Consider the following 19,309-nt stretch of genomic DNA (forward strand, 5'->3'; position numbering starts at 1 on the left):
AAGAAGGTTCTTAAAGGAAGATCAATACAAATGTATTTATGAATATCTTAATAAATCCTCACTCCCTTCCCTGTTATTTCGCTACATGGTTCTCTACAGATTTCTTTACCGCTATGCTTATTTTGGAAGCAAAAATTTCGTGGAGTTTTTCAACCAATTTCCTCCGAAGATTCGCAGGCAAGAGACATTCCAAAAACAATTTTCTTTTCAATTCTTGAATAATCCGGGGACTTGAAGCAAAATTTCTAAAAAAGGAAAACATAAGAGAATTTTTCACGCAATTTTTTTTATGTATTTTAGAAATATTTCTCAAGGGCTTTTGATAAACTTCGTGAAAGAATTAGTAATCATTTTTTTGGGAAAACTATTTGAAAGAACAGAAGAATTTCTTATACAACTTTCAGCGAAATATCTCAGTATAAGATTTGACAAAATCAATTATTTTAAGAGGAATGCTGAACTTTTAAAAGATAAGGTAACATTTTTTTTGGTATATCTGGGATTATATTCCGGAATCAGTTTTCTTATAAATAATAGACATAGAACGAATGTCCATCAGGAGGAAATTGCTTTGAAAGTATGAACAAGTCTCGACTAATTTTCAAGAGATTTTCAAAATTTCTGAAGCCACCTTTCAATATTTATTCAAGAATTTCATCATACTAAAATTTCATAAAAAATGTCGAAAAGTTTTTTTGGAAAATTTTAGAAATTTTTTGAATGTCAAGCCTTATTTTTCGACAAAAATTCCCGCTATGTACTGTCCGAGAAATTCCTTGAGTAATTTTGTATATTTTTTCAATTTTTTTTTTCGGACATTACCTTGAGCAGGCTATCCCCCAAAAAAACATGAGAAATTATAATGCAGTGAAAATGCTGCTTTATGCTGAAACAGAATTTATTTGGATTATTCAGAAAAAAAAACGAATTTTGGGAATCCAATTTCCCGGATATTGGCTTTTTTTGTACCACGATATTTTTGCAACGGAAATGTCGAAAAATTGCGCTTATCGCAAACAACAACAACCATTCAATCGACGGCTGGACGGTTAAAATTTCGGTTGTCACGCGATTCACCGAAGTCAGAACTGCCACGCTGGTGTTGTATAAGACAAGCGAGGTTTCATCACTATAGATGTTCAACATAAAATAACGAAGATTTTTGAGATTTTTGTCAATAACAAGAGTCATGTACATTAAATCAGAAGATTTCGCTTCATGTCAAATAATTTTTGTTGAAATTTTCATTTGTATTATCATCGAAATTTTCTGGGGGTGGGGGGGGGCCTGGATGATTCTGGAGGGGGCCAGCCCCCTGGCCTCCCTGTTCCTACGCCAATGGATATAATTGAATATAACATCATTATTTTTACCAGTGTTCGGTACAGGATTTACCTAAGAAATAATTCCTCAATTTACTACCCACATTATTCTGAAAACTTCTGTAGAGAAAGATCCAGAAAATATTTACAAAGAATCTTACAGAAATTTCATTTTCTAATGCGTGCTCAGTGGGATGCGGCTTATTATTCAAAACTTGTCAGAACCAAAAATTTGTGTGCTGCTCTGAACTCAAATCACAAAAAAAGAGAAAACTCAAATTTTGGGCCAAAAATATTAAGATTTAAAGATGGCGCAAACGATTTAAAGATGAATTTTCAAGTTATGAAATACGACTCTGGTTGATCACCACCAGCAAGCAAGTAATTTGATTGATTTTCATCGCGAAAGGTTGTCAGAACCTCCAGGCTTGTGCACTTGAAAATTTGAAGTGTGGTTTTGTTTTATAATCACCTTAATTAAAAATTGTGTTGAATCAATTATTTGCCAAGAACCCAAAAACCTGATTTTTTCTAATGAAAAAAATCGCTTCAAAAGCTTGTAAAAGAAACTGGCTTCGGTTAAGTATTCATGACGTTATGGTCAAACAAAAGTGTTTTTTTAGTAAAAGGAGAAACATTTGGAGAAATCTACATTTAACTTAGATGAGTACCACCACCAAATGTTAATATTTTTGGCTCAAAACTTGAGGGTTCACATTTTATGTGATTTGAATTCATAAGAGCACACGAACTTTTGGTTTTGAAAACTTTCGAAAAATAAGCCGCACCCTACTGCTCAGGTTACATTATAGCTCCCTTGAAATATTCATCTAAAACTGTATACAAAAATTCTTCAGCTCCTCCACTAGGAATTTTCTAGAAATATCTCTAAAAATTTCTTAAAAGTTTCTTTAAATTCCAGGTTTTCTTCAAAAAAAAAAAAAATCTTTCCAAAATTATCCAGTTATTTTTCTAGTGAACCAAGTGTTCGTTTCGTAATTGAGAGGCCCTTATGCAGAAGGTATGTTAGTGACATTTTGGTAGGTTTTAAGTTGAATAGATTAATACCAATTCTACTGTTTCGAAGCTTTCCCACAATATGTTTAGGTGACTTTTCCGCCCAACAGAAACAAATTGAACTCCTTCATAGGTTTGTCCGGACATTTCTCCAGGAAATGCTCCAGAAGTTCATCCAGAAAATTTTCAACGAACCACTTCACAAAAGTTGTTCAAGGTATTCCACCGAGAATGGCATTAAAAATTCAAATGATTCTTTCCTGAAATTTGAAAAATTCAACAATATCGCCCACAAAATCATCGCATCAAGTTATTGGTTAATTTTGTCTATGATTTCTTACTAGGGGTGCAGGTCGTTAGGCCGAATGTAGTTAGGCCGAAGGCCATTAGGCCAAATGCCATTAGGCCAAATGCCATTAGGCCAAAGAGGTCATTCGGCCGAAAGGATTGTTAGGCCCAAGAGGTCATTCGGCCGAAAGGGTCGTTAAGCCGAAAAAAAAAAACATATGATCATTCAATACTTTTTCAAAAAGCCAACACATTCATCAATGATTTTTCCTTCTTTCAATCAAAGGCTGTTCTTTCTAGTTACATTTTACAGCGGATATTTTGTGCTTCATAGTAATGCATAATATCTTGATCTAATAACTAACAATACATTCGGCGGCGTATAGGTTTCGGCCTAATGACCCTTTCGACCTAACGATCCTTTCGACCTAACGGCATTCGGCCTAAAGGGGTAAAACCCTTACAAGAGACGAATTCCATCTAGTATGAGTCGAAAAAATAAAATCAATGGTTTTGATTTATGAATAACTTTTTTTTCTAGCTTCGATACTGTTGATTCTATAGAAAAATGTTGTTTGGAGAAGTTGTAGTGAACCGTTTAGACTACAAGAAAAAATATATACTGTAAAATATTTTTTTATCATGAAAAATTCTAAAATAAAAAATAGATTTCAAATAATACAAAAACCACATTTTTGATGATCATGAGATTGTTCTAATCCATACCGATTATCGAGATCGCTTTTCTAGAAGTAACCATTTTCGAGTTATTTCAAGTTTAATGCAAAAATGTATTGATCAAATGTTAAAATAGGCCATTTTTACTGGTTGTTCACGATTTGATTTTCTATCAAGAAAAATAAGTCAGCAGAGAAAAATACGGCCTATACTCTCTAAAATCTACAGTTTCGGACCAAAATATTGCATGCAAAAACTCATAGACCATTTTCAAAAGTTATTCTTGAGACGAAATGATTGATGCATCTATGGAAATCACTTGTTCCACCATGCTGAAACTTCTCTTAAAAAATTATCGCTAGTTTTATTCAGAGTTTTAATAAAAAAAAAACCTTAACGATTTTTCTAGGAAATAATATGATTCCAATTTTTTAACACACTTATCTAATACCGTATTCCATTCACATGCACAAATTCTTTCTCAATCATCATCAGGAATTTCAGATTTTTTCTTCCGCAACAAATTGAAAGTATAATTCTTCTGAATTATCAAGGGATGTATTATGGGATTTCTCCAGAATTTTTCTAATAAACTTTCACCGACTTTTCTCTTCTCGCGGAAGGTTTTTGAAAAACAAAATCAATGTTTTCCTGTAAGCATTTATTGGCAAATAATCTAGGAATTTCATTAATTATTTCTATGTAGAAAGGTATGGAAATTCTCTTTGGAATTCTACTTCCAATTCTTCTCTATTTCTTCATGAACTCATCCATGGGAACTTCTTTGATAACTGCTCCAAAACTCTTCTTCAGGAATACATTTTTTTTTAAATTCCTTAATTTTCAGTTTGAGTGTCTCTAATGACTTCTCCAAAGATTTACTCCGAGAAATTCCATAAATTTCCATAGAATTTTTCTCTGGGCTTTTTCTATGCATTCCCCAGAGCTTATTCTAGAAGAATCATATGGGATTGCTATATAACTTCTTGTAGAAATTCTCAGAGAGTATATAGAAGTGTTTTGAAGATAACCAAAACTAATTTATGTAATAACATATAGTCCCTGCACGAGACTCGTGAAGACGGTCTTCTTTTTCTGTGATTGCTGAGTTTTTTTTCTTATGCCACTTTGTGTTTATACCAATTATGCGCAAGCCGTTCAAACCCTCCCATGAATCACTCAGCAAATTGTGTTTGTATCACACCGAACCATAAATAGCCTTTTGAGTGAAATTTCATGCCAGCAAACGTAGCAGACATTTGAAATACCAAATCTTGTGATTGGATATATCAGCAACTTTGAAAAAAACTGCTCCGCCGAATGAAATTTTTAATAACAGTTTATTTTGAATACAATACTTTTCAGTTTTGCAGCCATAAAAACGGCGGGCCACATTTGGCGTTTTGTAACAGTGGAATCTGGGTTGCACATGACGTTTATATTTTTCCTCTTCGCGAGTCTCTCTCAGGTTCCTGCCAACTTTGTCTTTCTATCAAGTAGGCTGTTGGAAACATGAAACCTCCCATGACGTATAAGTTTTCCCCAGTTTTACCTACTTTTCTGAAAATTTCACCAAACTGTTCTTTTGCACGAACACCACAGAACTCTCAAAGAAATCATAAGTGAAAGAATTGTTCAAATCGGTTGTTCCGTTCTCAAGCCAGCTCATGACATACAAACATCATTCCATTTTTATTTATGTTAAAAGTCCTTACGAATATCAGAAGTTATTCTTAAAGAAATACCTGGCAGAACCTTGGTAGAACGAATTAAGGGCAATTGTTGAAGTAATGAACGGAGATATTTCATGTTAGATTGCTAGAGAAATTCTTCGGCTTTCTAATTAACTTCTCTAGAGAAAATTATACAAAACAGCAATTTCCTTTTCATTCATGTAAAGTTTCCTGGAACATTGTTTTAGAGAAACGTCTGACAATTTCTGAGGATGTCTCTGAAAAAATAAAAATCCCTAATGGGTCTTTATAGCAATGACTCCAACAAATTTGGAAATCTTATGAAGATTGCTAGGTTAGTTCTTAGAAACATTCTCTAAGCCACTCAAATTTCAATGAAATTTTGCATAGACCTTGGCTTAATAAGCCACTTTGCATACTTTGTTTGTTCCAAAATTTATCTGCACAATCATTTGAAAAATGGCAACTGATATAAAAACAGTGTTGCATGGGTTACTTTAAGATGATTGTCTAAATTTTTATAGAAAATACTGTTGAAAATCTCATTTTTGGCCTACACTGGAGAAAATGATTTTCAAAACTTAGAGTTAATTTAAACACAATGATGGTTTCTTATTTTAACGAAATTTTGTCTCAAGAAGGGGTTTTCACTTCCAATCGTCCAAACATCATGAGATGGGCACTTAGGGAAAAAAAAGTTGTTCTAACGAAAACTTTTTTTTGTCCTGAATAAAATTTTTAAATGTTTCAATTTCATACAAAACTAAAGAAGCCAAAGTCACGATTTTCTCAAAATTCAATGAAGTCAATTTGTCAAACTGATTACTTTAAATAATCGAGAGTTCCATATTAAAATGGCTCATTTGTGGCCTACGCTGAAAAAAAAATAAAACTTAAAGTCGGTTAGAGAAGGTCATATTTTATTTTGATAAAATATTGTCTCAAGAAAGATTATTATGTTTTCTAATAACAATCGTGAGTTGGGAACTTTTAAGGAAAAAGTTTCTGACGATTGGAAACGTTTGAAAAAAGTTGGTTAATTTTAAGGAACGGCATTATTGATGCATTTTGCGCCAAGTTGAACTCCCAACTTGATGTTTGCGTCATCCTCTCAGATTACAATGAAACTTCCTGGATGTGTAGACATTGACTGAATAAGCAACTTTGCATATTCAGTTTTTCTTAAATTTATCTGGATAATCAATTGAAAAGGATCAATTTTTTTACTTGATTTATTTTTCAAAATAGTTTTATCAAAAAATGACAATTCCAAACAAAAAAATAGTTGGATGACGTGTAGATAATACTCAGAGTTTATTTTTAAATTGGTAAATCAACTTTATATTTTTTCAATTATGTTATTCCAAAAGTTAGGTAAAAAACTAAGCACGATGGAATCAGAAGATCTGCTCTTGGATTGGTACAGTACATTACACAATGGTCCAGAAAGCAGTTTTACGCGGAAAGATGCATTTTGAACTTCAGAATAAAACATCAGACGAGAACAGTTTTCTACAAAGTTCTTCGTATACAATCTTCTAGCTAGCTAGGACGTTTGTTTGGTGATATTAAAAATTAGGGTGGTCCACATTTTCATAGAATTTTTTAATTCGAAAGAACATAAATTTAAATGCAAAAATACTGTTGATATCTATTTTAATTTAAAAGTCATTGAAGATTTGTGTAAAAACCTTCGTTTTTCAAGGCATTTTATTAAAGTTACAAGAATAACACATCTATATTTTTTTTAACTAATATACAATTTTGGTTTGTCTTTTGCATACCGTTAAAAAAGTGTTAGAGATATTCACAATCAAAGTAAGCATATTTATTTGCGAAAAACAACAATAACTCCCAAACGGAAGGAGATAGCGAGTTTCTTCATTCAACAATTTACGCATTTTTCAAAGCTCTAAAAGTGTTTCATAAACTACCTAGATGAGATAGTTGGATTGCAAACGCTAGAGCGAGAAAATCAGTTTTGTTCGGACCACCCTATGTCACCGTAGGAAAAAATCTCTAAATCGGTCAATTTAAGAGAAACAAAAAAACTTTTTTTTTTCGGCAAGATTGCTTTAAATTAAATGGTCTACAACTTATCTGAAGCATGTATAGTATAATTTCTACAAATAAGAAAGTTAGTTACACAATTTCTATGAAAACGTGGACCACCCTAATTTTCCATAATACCAAACAAAGTGCCAAACTAATACGAACAACTTTGTGGAAGACCGTTTTCGTCTAATGTTTCATTCTAAAGCTCAAAATGCATCTTTCCGTGTAGAAATGATTCCTGGACCACTGTGCAATGACCTTCACCATGGACACTCTTGGAACCAAGTGCCCTTGGAATGCAGGACCACTTGCGAATCTTTAGCTTAATTTATAGAGCGGTCATTTTGGCTTCTTCTTGTGATCTCTGACTGTGGATGTAGCTTATTTTTGAAAATATATCAACTTTTGTCCAAAGCTACAACTTATAAACTGAACTCTTATTCCAAAAATCTTCAACATGTCCTAAAAATCCAATTCATTTTCTGAGATATCCTGCAGTCTTCCGTCGTCTAGTTACCCTAAAATGGACATGTTGACTGCTAATTTTTTGTGACAACTATTGCTTATAGTTATTCCATAACCTACTCCAGTTGATAAACATTTAACGTGCTGAAAACCACGCGAAAAAGAGCTTAACTTTTTGTTTTGGTTTTGTAGATTTTTTTCGAACTTCTCAGAAAAATCTTCTAGTTCATGGTTCAAAAAAATTTGTGACAATTTTTCCGCTAGGTGGCACTATTATTAAACTTTCTACACTACAATACTTTCTGTATCTCAGGATCCGGAAAAATAATCAAGAAGCTTGGTTGTTGTTGTTTGCTTTTGAAGGACTTAAATCCAGAAAGTTGGTGTCTTCGGCAAAGCTGTTCAGCAGATCAACGGCTATCAGAGAACTACTTGTTTTTACTGATAATTCATCCGCTAGGTTGCACTAGTAAGAATTTTCTACAATTGGGTTTTTGAAGGGTATTGGGATTATTTCATGCTCAGATTTTTGTTCAAAATATATTCCAAAACCAAATTTTAAATATGTTTTGAGTCCCAGAACTGTTTTGAAAATATACCCGCATAAACTGGAACCGTACTGGCACCATTTGCCAAATTATCCATAACAACTAAAAACAATATCTAACCAGTTTCCTATAACATCCAAATTAACAATATACCAACAGTACCGCAGACGATTTTGACAGTTTGGTGAATGAGAATGGGCAAATAACAATGTGGAGGATGGGCGGTTAAGTTATGTAACCATTCAAAAATGACGATTTTCTCAAACAAAATTTGTTGTGGATAGTTTGTCGAAAGGTGGGTATACCATCCATTTATTTGCCAAAGTCATTGTAACGCAAAAGGTTTAGTTACAGTTGAACAATATATATTTAAAAATAACGAATAATGTTCGTGTAATTGTTGGCTTATGATGCTTTATGGTATTTAAACGGTATGATGAATTGTTATATTGCATTTATACATTACAAGAAAATGTCATAAAAATATTCCATAAAACACAACGAAACAAGTAGATACATGTTGAAAAACTCACTTTTAATAAAACATTTGTAACAAAGTCAATGAAATATACAAATAAACTACAAATTTTGTTTTAGTTTGAAATGAGATAACATTTGGAAAAAAAAAGTTGTTCGATTATCATTATTTAGTATTATTAATGATCAGTTAAGCCTCGTCTTTTTCGCTACACTCTTCTATACAGTTTTTCACGTATGCCTATCGTAGGGTTTCAAACTTTCAGCTCCGTGACCTCTGGGATTCATTCTTCGAGATCAATATTGCAGCTAGTAGTCCGAAAGTGAACTAGTTCCATGTTTCCATCCTTGATCCAGATGACCTCATCTTCCTTTCTCGTATTTGCTGCCGGCGTTTTGCGTTGCTGTTCCTTGGTGTTGTGTGGCAAAAACGACATTTTTTTTCGGAGGATCTTGCAGAAGCAGCCGACTCGAAAATCTTTGAAAAGAGAGAAGCAGTTGCAGCTCCGGGACCTCTGGGATCCATTCTTCCAGATCAATATTGCTGCTAGTAGTCCGAAAGCGAACGAGTTCCATGTTTCCATCTTCGATCCAGATTACCTCATCTTCCTTTCTCGTATTGGCTGCCGGCTTTTTGCGTTGCTGTTTATTGGTATTGTGTGGCAGACGGAATTTTTTTTCGGAGGATCTCGCAGAAGCAGCCGACTCGCAAATCTTTGAAGAAGAGAGAAGCAAAAGCATACTTTATTCATGCCGGTTGATGAAATTAAAATAGGGATCTTTTAGCTTACCTGCAGTTCCAAATCCGGCACAAGATCCTAGTGAGTGCTCTTTTTAAAATAAAAACATAATATTTACAACTGGCAAAAGCGCGACGGGTTTTATTTTTCTATTTCTGTTAGCTAGTGCAAAGAACACGTTGAAAAAATTCAACACAGTCAATGTGTAAATCATAAACGGTGGCAAATTTTCTTTTATTATTTTCTTCATATTTATTATAATATGCAAAAATAGAATATTGAAATTGTTGAGTTGATTGACTATGTGTATTAATTTTTGAGAAAATAAGTATTTTTCACCGCTATGTAAAAACTTTTAAACCTTGTCATCGCAATATTAATTTTCAAGCGTGTATAATAATAAAATGCGTTTAACTATTCACCGAATTGTTAAAATACTTTTTTATATGGTGTATGGTATATATGTAAATGTGTTGTGTGAAAATAAACCAAAACAGTTTTATAGAAGGTGATTATATGTTGTCACTATTTCTCACCGGTGTCTACGCTATATTGTTGAACAATTTGAGGACACTTCAATACATTGGCACAATTTGGATTGGATTACTGGAAACGTTTTTTACTGTTGAAAGCTCTAGATTTTATAATGTTCAACATAAATGCAACTGTTTGTGATTCGTTAACATTACCAGTTAGAAGCATCTTATTGTTTGGAACAAACGGTAAACTGTATTTTTCTTTGCGGGTATTTCTAAATTTGTAAATTTGAAGAACAAGTTTAATCCAGACAACATGACGTTGACAAACTGCACCATCTTCGAATAGGCAACCTAGTGCCATCCTTGCATCAGGACCTCCTTTGCAATTCTCAAACAAACTGTGCACGATAAACCGAAACCACTCAAAGTTGTACAAAAAAGTGAGCTGTCATTATGTCATCCGTCAATAAGCAAAATTTAATTATTTCGAATTTTGTTGATTTCTCGCGAATCAGGAAGAATTAGGAGTGCAAACAGTATGGAAAATATACTGTTGTGTTCAGAAAACGTTAAGCTACCATGTGAAAACAAAATAAGATAACTTATGAAAAAAATAAAAAAAGGGTTGCATACAGTCTTGAGATCCTGATAAACTAGAAGGTAGGTATCATCGAAAAAGCTCAGTACATCAAGTGATCAAGCAGATCAAGGGCTGAAAAAACTGATTTGAAATTCATCCGCTAGGTGGCGCCTGTGAAAAACCTGATCATGATTTCTTCCGCTAGGTGGTGCTCAAAACAATGATGAACTATGAAGGCAAAGTTGTTCAGCATTTCAGATGAGCTAGAAGGTCGGTGATATCAGCAAATTTGTTCAGCAGATCAAGAGCCATAAGATATAAATACTTCCGCTCGATAGCGATAGTAACATATTTTAATCTATCTCTTGTATCTGAAGATCATGATAATTTTAAAAGTTGGTGGTTTTGGCTGAATTGTTCAGATGAGCTATCCGGTAGTGATAAGATTAATCAAGTAAGTCAAATCTATGGAATCAATGCTGTGAAATTCTGGCATCGCTGTAGCCAACGTTACAGCCACTACTCGAGCGAGAATGATGAGTCACGAAATGTTCATTACGAAAAGTGCTTTCTGCCATTCAACACGTCATCATTTTCCTGCTCGCAATACTGGGGAAGGGTCGGATTGGGGAAAAAGTCTGTTAGACTTTCGGTTCCCGGAGTCCTCATCATTCATGACGCTCTCTTCGGTGCAGCAGAGTGGCTGTGTTACTGCTACTGTTAGTTTTGGCTGATCCGTTGCAGAAAAGGGTATTTTCCCACACAGTCCTAGGTGTACAATGGAAGGTGAAATGCAGTGTGTACACAGCAAAAAATAAATTGTAAGATGACCGAGAGGTATCCGACGCGTCTCTCACTCGCAAGACCAGGGATCAAATCCCACTCAAACTTATACGTCTTCCATGTAAATTTTTCAGACCAGTTCTGTCGATCACTAGTTCCCGGTAGATTATCAACGCTTAAAAGATGTAATTTTACATTATACTTGCGATGGGTCTGATGTGTACCTAGAATGACGTGAAATAACCATTTATTTTCGGCTGTGTACATCCACCACTTCATCTGCTGGGAAAAGGCACATTTCCCTTCTTCCAGCGCCGACGACGACGACGGACGGATGGAGTAACTTTTCCGATTACCAACCAAGGTGCCTGATTACACATGTGGAAAATTACAAACGAAGAACGATTCAAACTGCTGTTTGAGATGTTGCATCTACGCTCCTGGATGGGGTGTCTCTCTATACAGCCAGTCAGTGTAGGGAGAATAACTGGAAGCTGCGATGGAGAAGTTTGGATGTTTTTTTTTTCGGACCTGAAGCGTGATACCCGAAGCTGATGATGCAGTAAGTTGCTTTACAAGCTGCAGAAGAATGGATGAGTTTGAAGGGTTCGGACGGAATGTTTGCTAACTGGGTCAACGTGCTCTCGCTCGGATAAGGTTAAGTTAATTCTTTTCAATTAAAATTCTTCATCCTTCTTTTCCTTTTTTTATGAAATCTTTGAAGAAGATTGTGCGTTGTAGCATTTTTTAGAAGGATCGATAATTAATCGGGGTTATACGCAACGTGGATTTCTATTTAATTTTCAAGTAGGGATACAAAACCTGATTCCTGATTTGCATTTCGGGTCGAAGTTATCTCGACTTCCATGGGCACAGAGTACCTTTGTGTTTGTCACATGAAGTACAAATTTAAAATTGAGAAATTAGCAGAGAAATCTCTCAGTTAATAACTGTGGAAGTACTCATAAAATATGTTTTATGAGTACTTCCACAGCTATTAACTAAGAGATACCAGATACGGCATTACACCTGGATATCGCTAAAGCGGCCAGAACCACGTCTTGACGATTATCTTGACGGATAAACATAACGTGATTGAAAGGTGGAAGCAGCACTTCGATGAGCAACTAAATGATTTCAAAAAGATCCAGTCAGTTTGTTTGATTCGCGAATTATAAGGACATTGTAGGCCAAACGATTGAGAAGGTGGCGGACCTTCTGCATTGGCTATGCTGATAGCAGACACTAACATTCGTCATCTTCAGGAACCCCTCATTGAGCCACTGCAATTTCTCTAGTTATTTTCTCCAGAACCTTCCCTGAATTGAAACCTGTGAGATAGCTCCAATTCCTTCAACAATTTCACTTGGTATTCCTCCAGGTGTATACCTCCGAAAAATCGTAGTGATTTATTCCAAAGTTTCACCAGAGATACCTAGAGATTTTTTTCCTTTAATATTTCAGGAGCTTCGAAGGAATGCATAGAGGAATTGCGAGTAATTGCGTGAATTTGAGGAGTTCCCAGATCAACTCTGGAGGATTTTCCGGAGGAACTCTGAAGTATTTCCCGGAGGAAGTCTGAAGGAATTATCAGAGAAACTCCTAGAGGAACCCCGGAAAAAATCCTGAAGGAGCTGCGAAGGAATTGCAGGAGTAACTTCCGAGGAATTGCAGGTGGGCCCACGAGGAAAATCTGAAGGAATTACCGATGGAGCTCAGAAGGACTTTCCGGAGGAACTCAGAAAGAATAACTGGAGGATATCTGAAAAAAAAAGAAACACTCTTAGAGGCACTCCGGAGCGATTCTTAGAATAACAACGGAGGCGATCCTGTAGGAATTGTCAGGTAATTTATTAAGGAACTTCGGAGAAATTCCGGGATAAATTATGGAGGAAATCGGAAGGAATTCCCGATGGAGCTCCAAAGGAACTACCAAGGAATTGGTGGATTAAATTCAGAGGAACAGTTGGAGGAACTTCGGGAGAGTTTATGTAAAAATTTCGAAACAATTCGCAGTAGGATTCAGGAGGAACTTCCGAAGGATTGCTGGATGAAATCTAGAGGAATTGTTGCAGGTACTTCGGAAGAAATTAATTCCTGGATGAACTCCGGAGGGATTCCGGAAAAACCGTTAAGAAATTCCCAAATGAATTCAAGTAAATTTCTCGGAGATACTCCGTAGAAATTCTATGATGAACGTTGAAGAAATTCTTGAAGGACCTCTATAGGAATTCCTGAAGAAACTCCGAAGCATTTGCTGGAGGAACTGCGGAAATACCTAAAGAAATTCCAGAGAAATCCCTGAACGAACTCTGGAGGAATCCTCTAAGGAACTCTGGATAAATTTCTGGAGCATCTCCAAAATAATTCCTGAAGGAACTTCGAGGAATTCCTAGACGAAATTGGAGCAACTTCTGAATGTACTCCGAGAAAGTTCCTAAAGGATCCATATAGGAACTTCGAAGGAATTCCCGGCCGAACTCGGAAAGGACTTCGGCAAAAAATTTGGAAGAATTCCTGGAGGAATTTATAGAGAAACTTTCAAAGAAGTTCTGGAGAAACTCCGAAAAAAAAAATATCCTGGAAATTCATGCCAAAAACTCCTTAGCAAATCCTGGAGGAACTCTGAAGAAATTCCCGCAGGAACTCTAGAAGTACTCCCGGCTTAGCTCTGGAGGATTTCCTATAAAACGTCTGAAGGAATTACTGGAGGAATTCCGAAAGAAAAACCTGGAGAAAAGCCCGGAGCAACTCTGAAGGAATTCCTGGTGGAAATCTCAAGGAGTTCCTGAAGGAACTTTGGAGAAATTGCTGAAGGAACTCTAGAAGAAATGCTTGAGAAACTGCGAAGGAATTCATGAGGGAAATCTGAAAAAAAAAATCCTGGAGGAACGCTGGAGAAATTCCTGGAAGAACTATGGAAAAAAATTCAAAAAGAACTAAGAAGGAAATTCAAAGGAATTCCCGGAGGAACTCTGGAGGAACTTCAGAAGAAATGTTCCTGGAGGAACTATGGATAGAATCCTAGAGAAACTCCAAAAGAATTCCTGGAGGAACTCTGAAGCAATTCCTGGAAGAACTTCAGAGCCTGGAGAAACTTTGGATGCGTTTCTGGAGGAACTCCGGGGTAATTGCTTGAAGAAATCTAAAGGAATCGCTAGAGGAACTCCAGAGGAGTATATGGAAGCGCTCTGGAAGAATTCCCGGTGGAAATTTGGAGTAAGCTCCGAAAAATTGCTGGGTGAAACCAAGAGGAATATGCCGGAGGAAGTCCAGAAGAATTTCTAGAAGTTATTGGAAAAATCCTCCTGGAGGTGCTCCGGAGGATTTTTTGCACGAACTTTGAAATAATTCCTGCAGAATGCATGAAGGAAATCCAAAGGAATTCCCGGAGTTCCGAAGGATTACCGTCGATACTACGATAGAATTCTCGGAGGAACTCTAAAGGAATTCCCAGTTGAGCTCCGAAGAATTCTCCAGCAAAAATTCTGAAAGAACTCTAAAGGAATCCCGGAAAACGCCGAAGCTTATCCTAGAGGAACTCTAGGAATTCATGGAGGAATGCCCGTAGCAAATCTGAAGAAATTTGCGGTGGAATTCTTATAAAATAATCCCAGGGGAATTTTTGAACGCATTTATCGGATGGATTCCTTGTGAAAACCTTAAGAGGAGTTCTTGAGATAATTTCTGGAAGAGTTCTTCTTAAAATTTCCGGAGGAGTTCGTTTGGGACATCTCTAGAGGAAATACTCGAATGAATTTCGGGAGAAAATCTTCGGAGAAATGGTTGGTGCAAATCTCCAGAGAAATTACTGGAGAAAATCTCCGGATAAAATCTCTGAAATAATCTCCGGAGAAATTCCTGGAGAAAATCCACGGAACAATTTCTTAATTAATCTGTGAACGAGGAAGGAAAATCCCTGGCAGAATTCTTGGAACAAATCTCAGGAGCGATTCCTGGATGGAATCCCCGAGGGAATTCCTGAAAAATAATCCACGGAGAAATTCTTATTGGAAACCCCAAATGGATTTTCTGGAGGAAATACCCAGAGGAATTTCTGGACGAAATCCACGGTGTAGTTTGTGATGGAAATCACCGGAATTCCTGCAACAAATCTCCGAAGGAATTCTGGAAAAAAATCCCCGGAAGATTTCCTGTATGTCTTCGGAAGATCTTCGGTAGAATTCCTGGAAGAGCTCCTGGAGGTTTCTGTAGGAGGACTTCGTTGAGGAATCCTAGGAAGAATATTCGTAGAAATTCGTGGTGGAATCCTTGGATGGAATTTCTGCCGGATTGCCCAATGGATTCCGCGAAGAAATGGGAGTCTTGTGATATGTTCAGACTACGGAGTTGTATCACTTCGCAAGCGGTTTTCGTGGTATTGAGTCAATATCATGTTTCTGGAACGTGATATATCCATACAATTTTGACAGCCTCCGGAATTTCCTTCGAAATTACCTTTGTAATTTTCTTTTGCATATATTTCGGTATTTTCATCAGAATTTCTTTCATAACTTTCTTTTGAAGATTTTTCAGAAGTTCCTCCTGATAGTTTCTTCGTAAAGATCCTCCTGGAAGTTCCTCCAGGCAAAACTTCTAGGAAAATTTCCTGATAAAACTTCTCGAAGTAATAGAAGATTTTCCCGAAAGAAATTTCTGTTGAGCTTCCAAGAAAAGCTTCCCGTAGGAACTTCCTGGAAAAACTTCGGTAGGAACTAATTGGTAGACCGTCCTGAAAACTTCCTGAAGGAACTTCAAAAAGTTCCGTAGGCACTTTCTGAAGGAGTTTCCGAAGGCACTTCTTGAAGGAATTTCCTGAGTCATTTCCCTAGTATTTTCCACAAGAAACTTTCTGGAGAAAATGCCGATGGATCTTTCTGAAAACTATCGAAGGATCTTCCGAATAAACTTCTTGAAGGAACTTTGCAAAAAAAACATTCCAAAGGTACTTTCGAAAGGAAGCAACTTCAAAATGAAACCTTCTGAAAGAACTTCCTGAAGGAACTTGTCAAAGAATCTTTCCGAAGAAACTTCCTGAAGGAACTTCCTGAAGAAACTTCCTGGAGGAACTTCCTGAAGGATCTTCTTGAAAGAACATATTGAACGAATTTCCCGAAGGGACTTTCTGAAAGAACTTCGTGAAGGAACTCTTCAAACGAACTTCCTGAAGGAACTTCCTGACTTATCACCAAATCACCTAATAAACTCGTTCAAGAATTAACGAAACGCTGATTAACATTTTTTTTAGTTTTACCAATAAGAGTTCCGTAAATTGATCTGGAAATTGATCCTATAGATAGCATATGTGGTTTTTTTGCCTACGAGTCGTCCACAAATTTCGAAATTGTACAAAACATACTCTAGGAAGTCATTCGGAAGAGTTTTCCGAAATTGCACGAAAGAAATACTGCAAAGGTGTTCGTCAGAAATCTCTAACCACAAGATTGCCGATGCCTTCAATTTACGTTTGTAGCAGCCAGTATAGAACAAGCTCATCAAATCGTAGCACAAATGTTTCTTACATAATCTTGACTTTTGTATCCAAGTATCCAAGTTTCCATAGAAAAATATGTTTTCCAATAAAAATAATACCTCTTGGTGTTTTGCATTAGTTTCTAAGAGACCAAATCAGGAAATTTTTAGATTTGGCATCTTGAAGTTTATAAGTTCAGTTTTTGCGCAATTTCTGGGTTAAGCCACCCCAAAATCCACTCAATACTAGTTATACATTTTCTGCCCCTGATCTCAAACGCATGTATTATAACATATTTTCACTTATCTCTTTTCGTTTCAGGTAATGCTCGGAAGAATACCCATTTCCCACGTCCGGATCGTGAGGTAAAACCATCAAATAACGGGACCACTTTACTCGACTCAAATTCGCCGCAATATTGATCTACCTCAATGGCAAACGGGCAGACACGTGGCTTGATGCTGTTTTTTTTTTTGTTCGATTTCAATTATACATAATTGATCGTATCATTTCATCAAGTACCCTCCGATATGCTCAACGCTGAGGAGGCCATTCAGTTATGAAAATCAACCCTCATGTTTCCCCTCCACACTTCCCGAAACTTATCTTCCTATGAGGCTCACATTCTTGATTAAATGAACATCACCAGCTGTGCGGTTCTCCGGTAATCATCTGTCCGTCAGTCACTTCCATTCGGTGCTTCTGCTGTTGCTGATGCCGCTTGGTCTGCGTTTGGCTTCGACCACTGCATTCGACTTTCCTTCGGCGGGGAGATTATGATGATGGAAGGGAGGGATTCACTATGGGCGATTAGGTGGTCAAAAATCGAAAAAAAATGCTTGTCCTGATAGGGGTTTGCTGTTGATCATTCCATAGCAAGTACCTAATTCTCTAAAGATATTCATGGAATGTTAGAGGTCTTCTGTAGTCTTGTAAGTGGCACATTTTTAAGGTAGGACTTAATAAACTATTTTATATGTTTTAAACAATTTTCTTTTCACAACAGCTAGAGATTGTTTCATATTGATGCAAATTATGCTCACTATGCAAGTTCTAATATATAAAATAATATTTGCATCGTTGATTGAACAAGTGACCTATATGCATCAATAGACAATATTTAAAAGTTTGTCGGGATACCTTTTGAAACTAAAATATCAAATTGGTATCATAAAGTTCATGGCAAAAAAGGTTTTGACCACCATACTATATGAAATCCGCCCATAGTGGGCTAACGCAACGCGTGCGCTCACTGCTGCTGTGGATTGATCGATTGGATCCCCGCCGTTCCTTGTGTGATGGTGCGTTCTCCGGGATTGGGTACCTTATCCCAAAGCATCGGGGTGTGGTGGCAACTTTCCGGGGAGATTCACTCCACACAGACACACCCCATCAAAGTGGGACAAATACTTAATTGATGAATCTGATGTGTGCGACGTTCCGCAGCATCCTGGATGTAGCGGTTCGAGTTTACGCATCTGATAGATATAGTAGAATCGATAAGCACGGTGTGTCTGATAGGACAATATTTCATTGTGCGATTACGAAAACAGTGTCGGTCATCTATGTGTATGCTCATGTAATAATTTCAACTTATATCTTTTTCGTTTACTGAAACGAATCTCTTTAAAAACCCTCTCCCAAATTCGAACTCCCAGTGTTTTCTTCTGGAAGTGCAGAATCCTGGGAAGGATTATCTAAGAATCATGTGAAGGGTTATCTCAGAATGCTGAAGAGGATTCTCTCAGAATCCTGGGAAGGATTCTCTTAGAATCCTGGGTAGGATTCTCTTAGAATCCTGAGAAGGATTCTCTAAGAATCCTGGGAAGAAATCGCTCAGAATTCTAGGAATGATTCTCTCAGAATCCTGAGAGGGATTCTGTCAAATTCCTGGAAAGGATTCTCTCAGAATCCTGAGAAGGGTTCTGTCAAATTCCTGGAAAGGATACTCTCAGAATCCTGGGAAGGCTTCTCGCAGAATACTGTAAGGGATTATCTCAGAATCATAGGATTGATTCTCTCAGAGTCCTGGAAAAGATTCTCGTAGAACCCTGGGAAGGAATCGTTCAGAATCCTGAGAAGGATTCTGTTAAAATCCTGGGAAGGATTCTCTCAGAATCATGGAAAGGATTCTCTTAGAATCCTAGGAAGGATTATCTCAGAATCCTAGAAGGATTCTCTCAGATTCTTGGGAGAATTCTCTCAGAATCATGAGAACGATTCTGTCAGAATCCTGGGAATGATTCTGTCAGAATCCTGGGAAGAATTCTCTCAGAATCCTGGGAGAGATTCTCTCAGAATTCTGGGAGAGACTCTCTCAGAATTCTCTCAGGATCCTGACAAGGATTCTCAAAGAACGCTGAGAAGGATTCTCTCAGAATCCTGAGAAGGATTCTCTCAGAATCCTGAGAAGGATTCTCTCAGAATCCTGTCGAGGATTCTCTCAGAATCCCGTCGAGAATTCTCTCAGAATCCTGTCTAGGATTCTCTCAGAATCCTGTCTAGGATTCTCTCAGAATCCTGGCGAGGATTCTCTCAGAATCCTGGCGAGGATTCTCTCAGAATCCTGGCGAGGATTCTCTCAGAATCCTGGCGAGGATTCTCTCAGAATCCTGTCGAGGATTCTCTCAGAAACCTGTCGAGGATTCTCTCAGAATCCTGTTGAGGATTCTCTCAGAATCCTGGCGAGGATTCTATCAGAATCCTGTCG

The 19,309-nt window shown here is 36.8% G+C and overlaps 1 protein-coding gene and 1 long non-coding RNA gene across 8 annotated transcripts in view; one reads left to right on the forward strand and one right to left on the reverse strand.

Moving 5' to 3' along the window:
* Nucleotides 1-19,309, forward strand: part of LOC5576740 (leucine-rich repeat-containing protein 24) — an 826,320-nt gene that overhangs the window by 209,347 nt on the left and 597,664 nt on the right. The gene's annotated exons all lie outside the window — the stretch shown is intronic.
* LOC110674080 lies at nt 8,534-9,759 on the reverse strand. Its single transcript, XR_002498629.1, has 2 exons — nt 9,336-9,759; nt 8,534-9,258 (listed from the first exon to the last, which is right to left on the reverse strand). It is a non-coding gene; the product is annotated as an uncharacterized LOC110674080 (long non-coding RNA).

Source organism: Aedes aegypti, chromosome 1 (assembly GCF_002204515.2).
Source record: "Aedes aegypti strain LVP_AGWG chromosome 1, AaegL5.0 Primary Assembly, whole genome shotgun sequence".
NCBI lineage: Eukaryota > Metazoa > Arthropoda > Insecta > Diptera > Culicidae > Aedes > Aedes aegypti.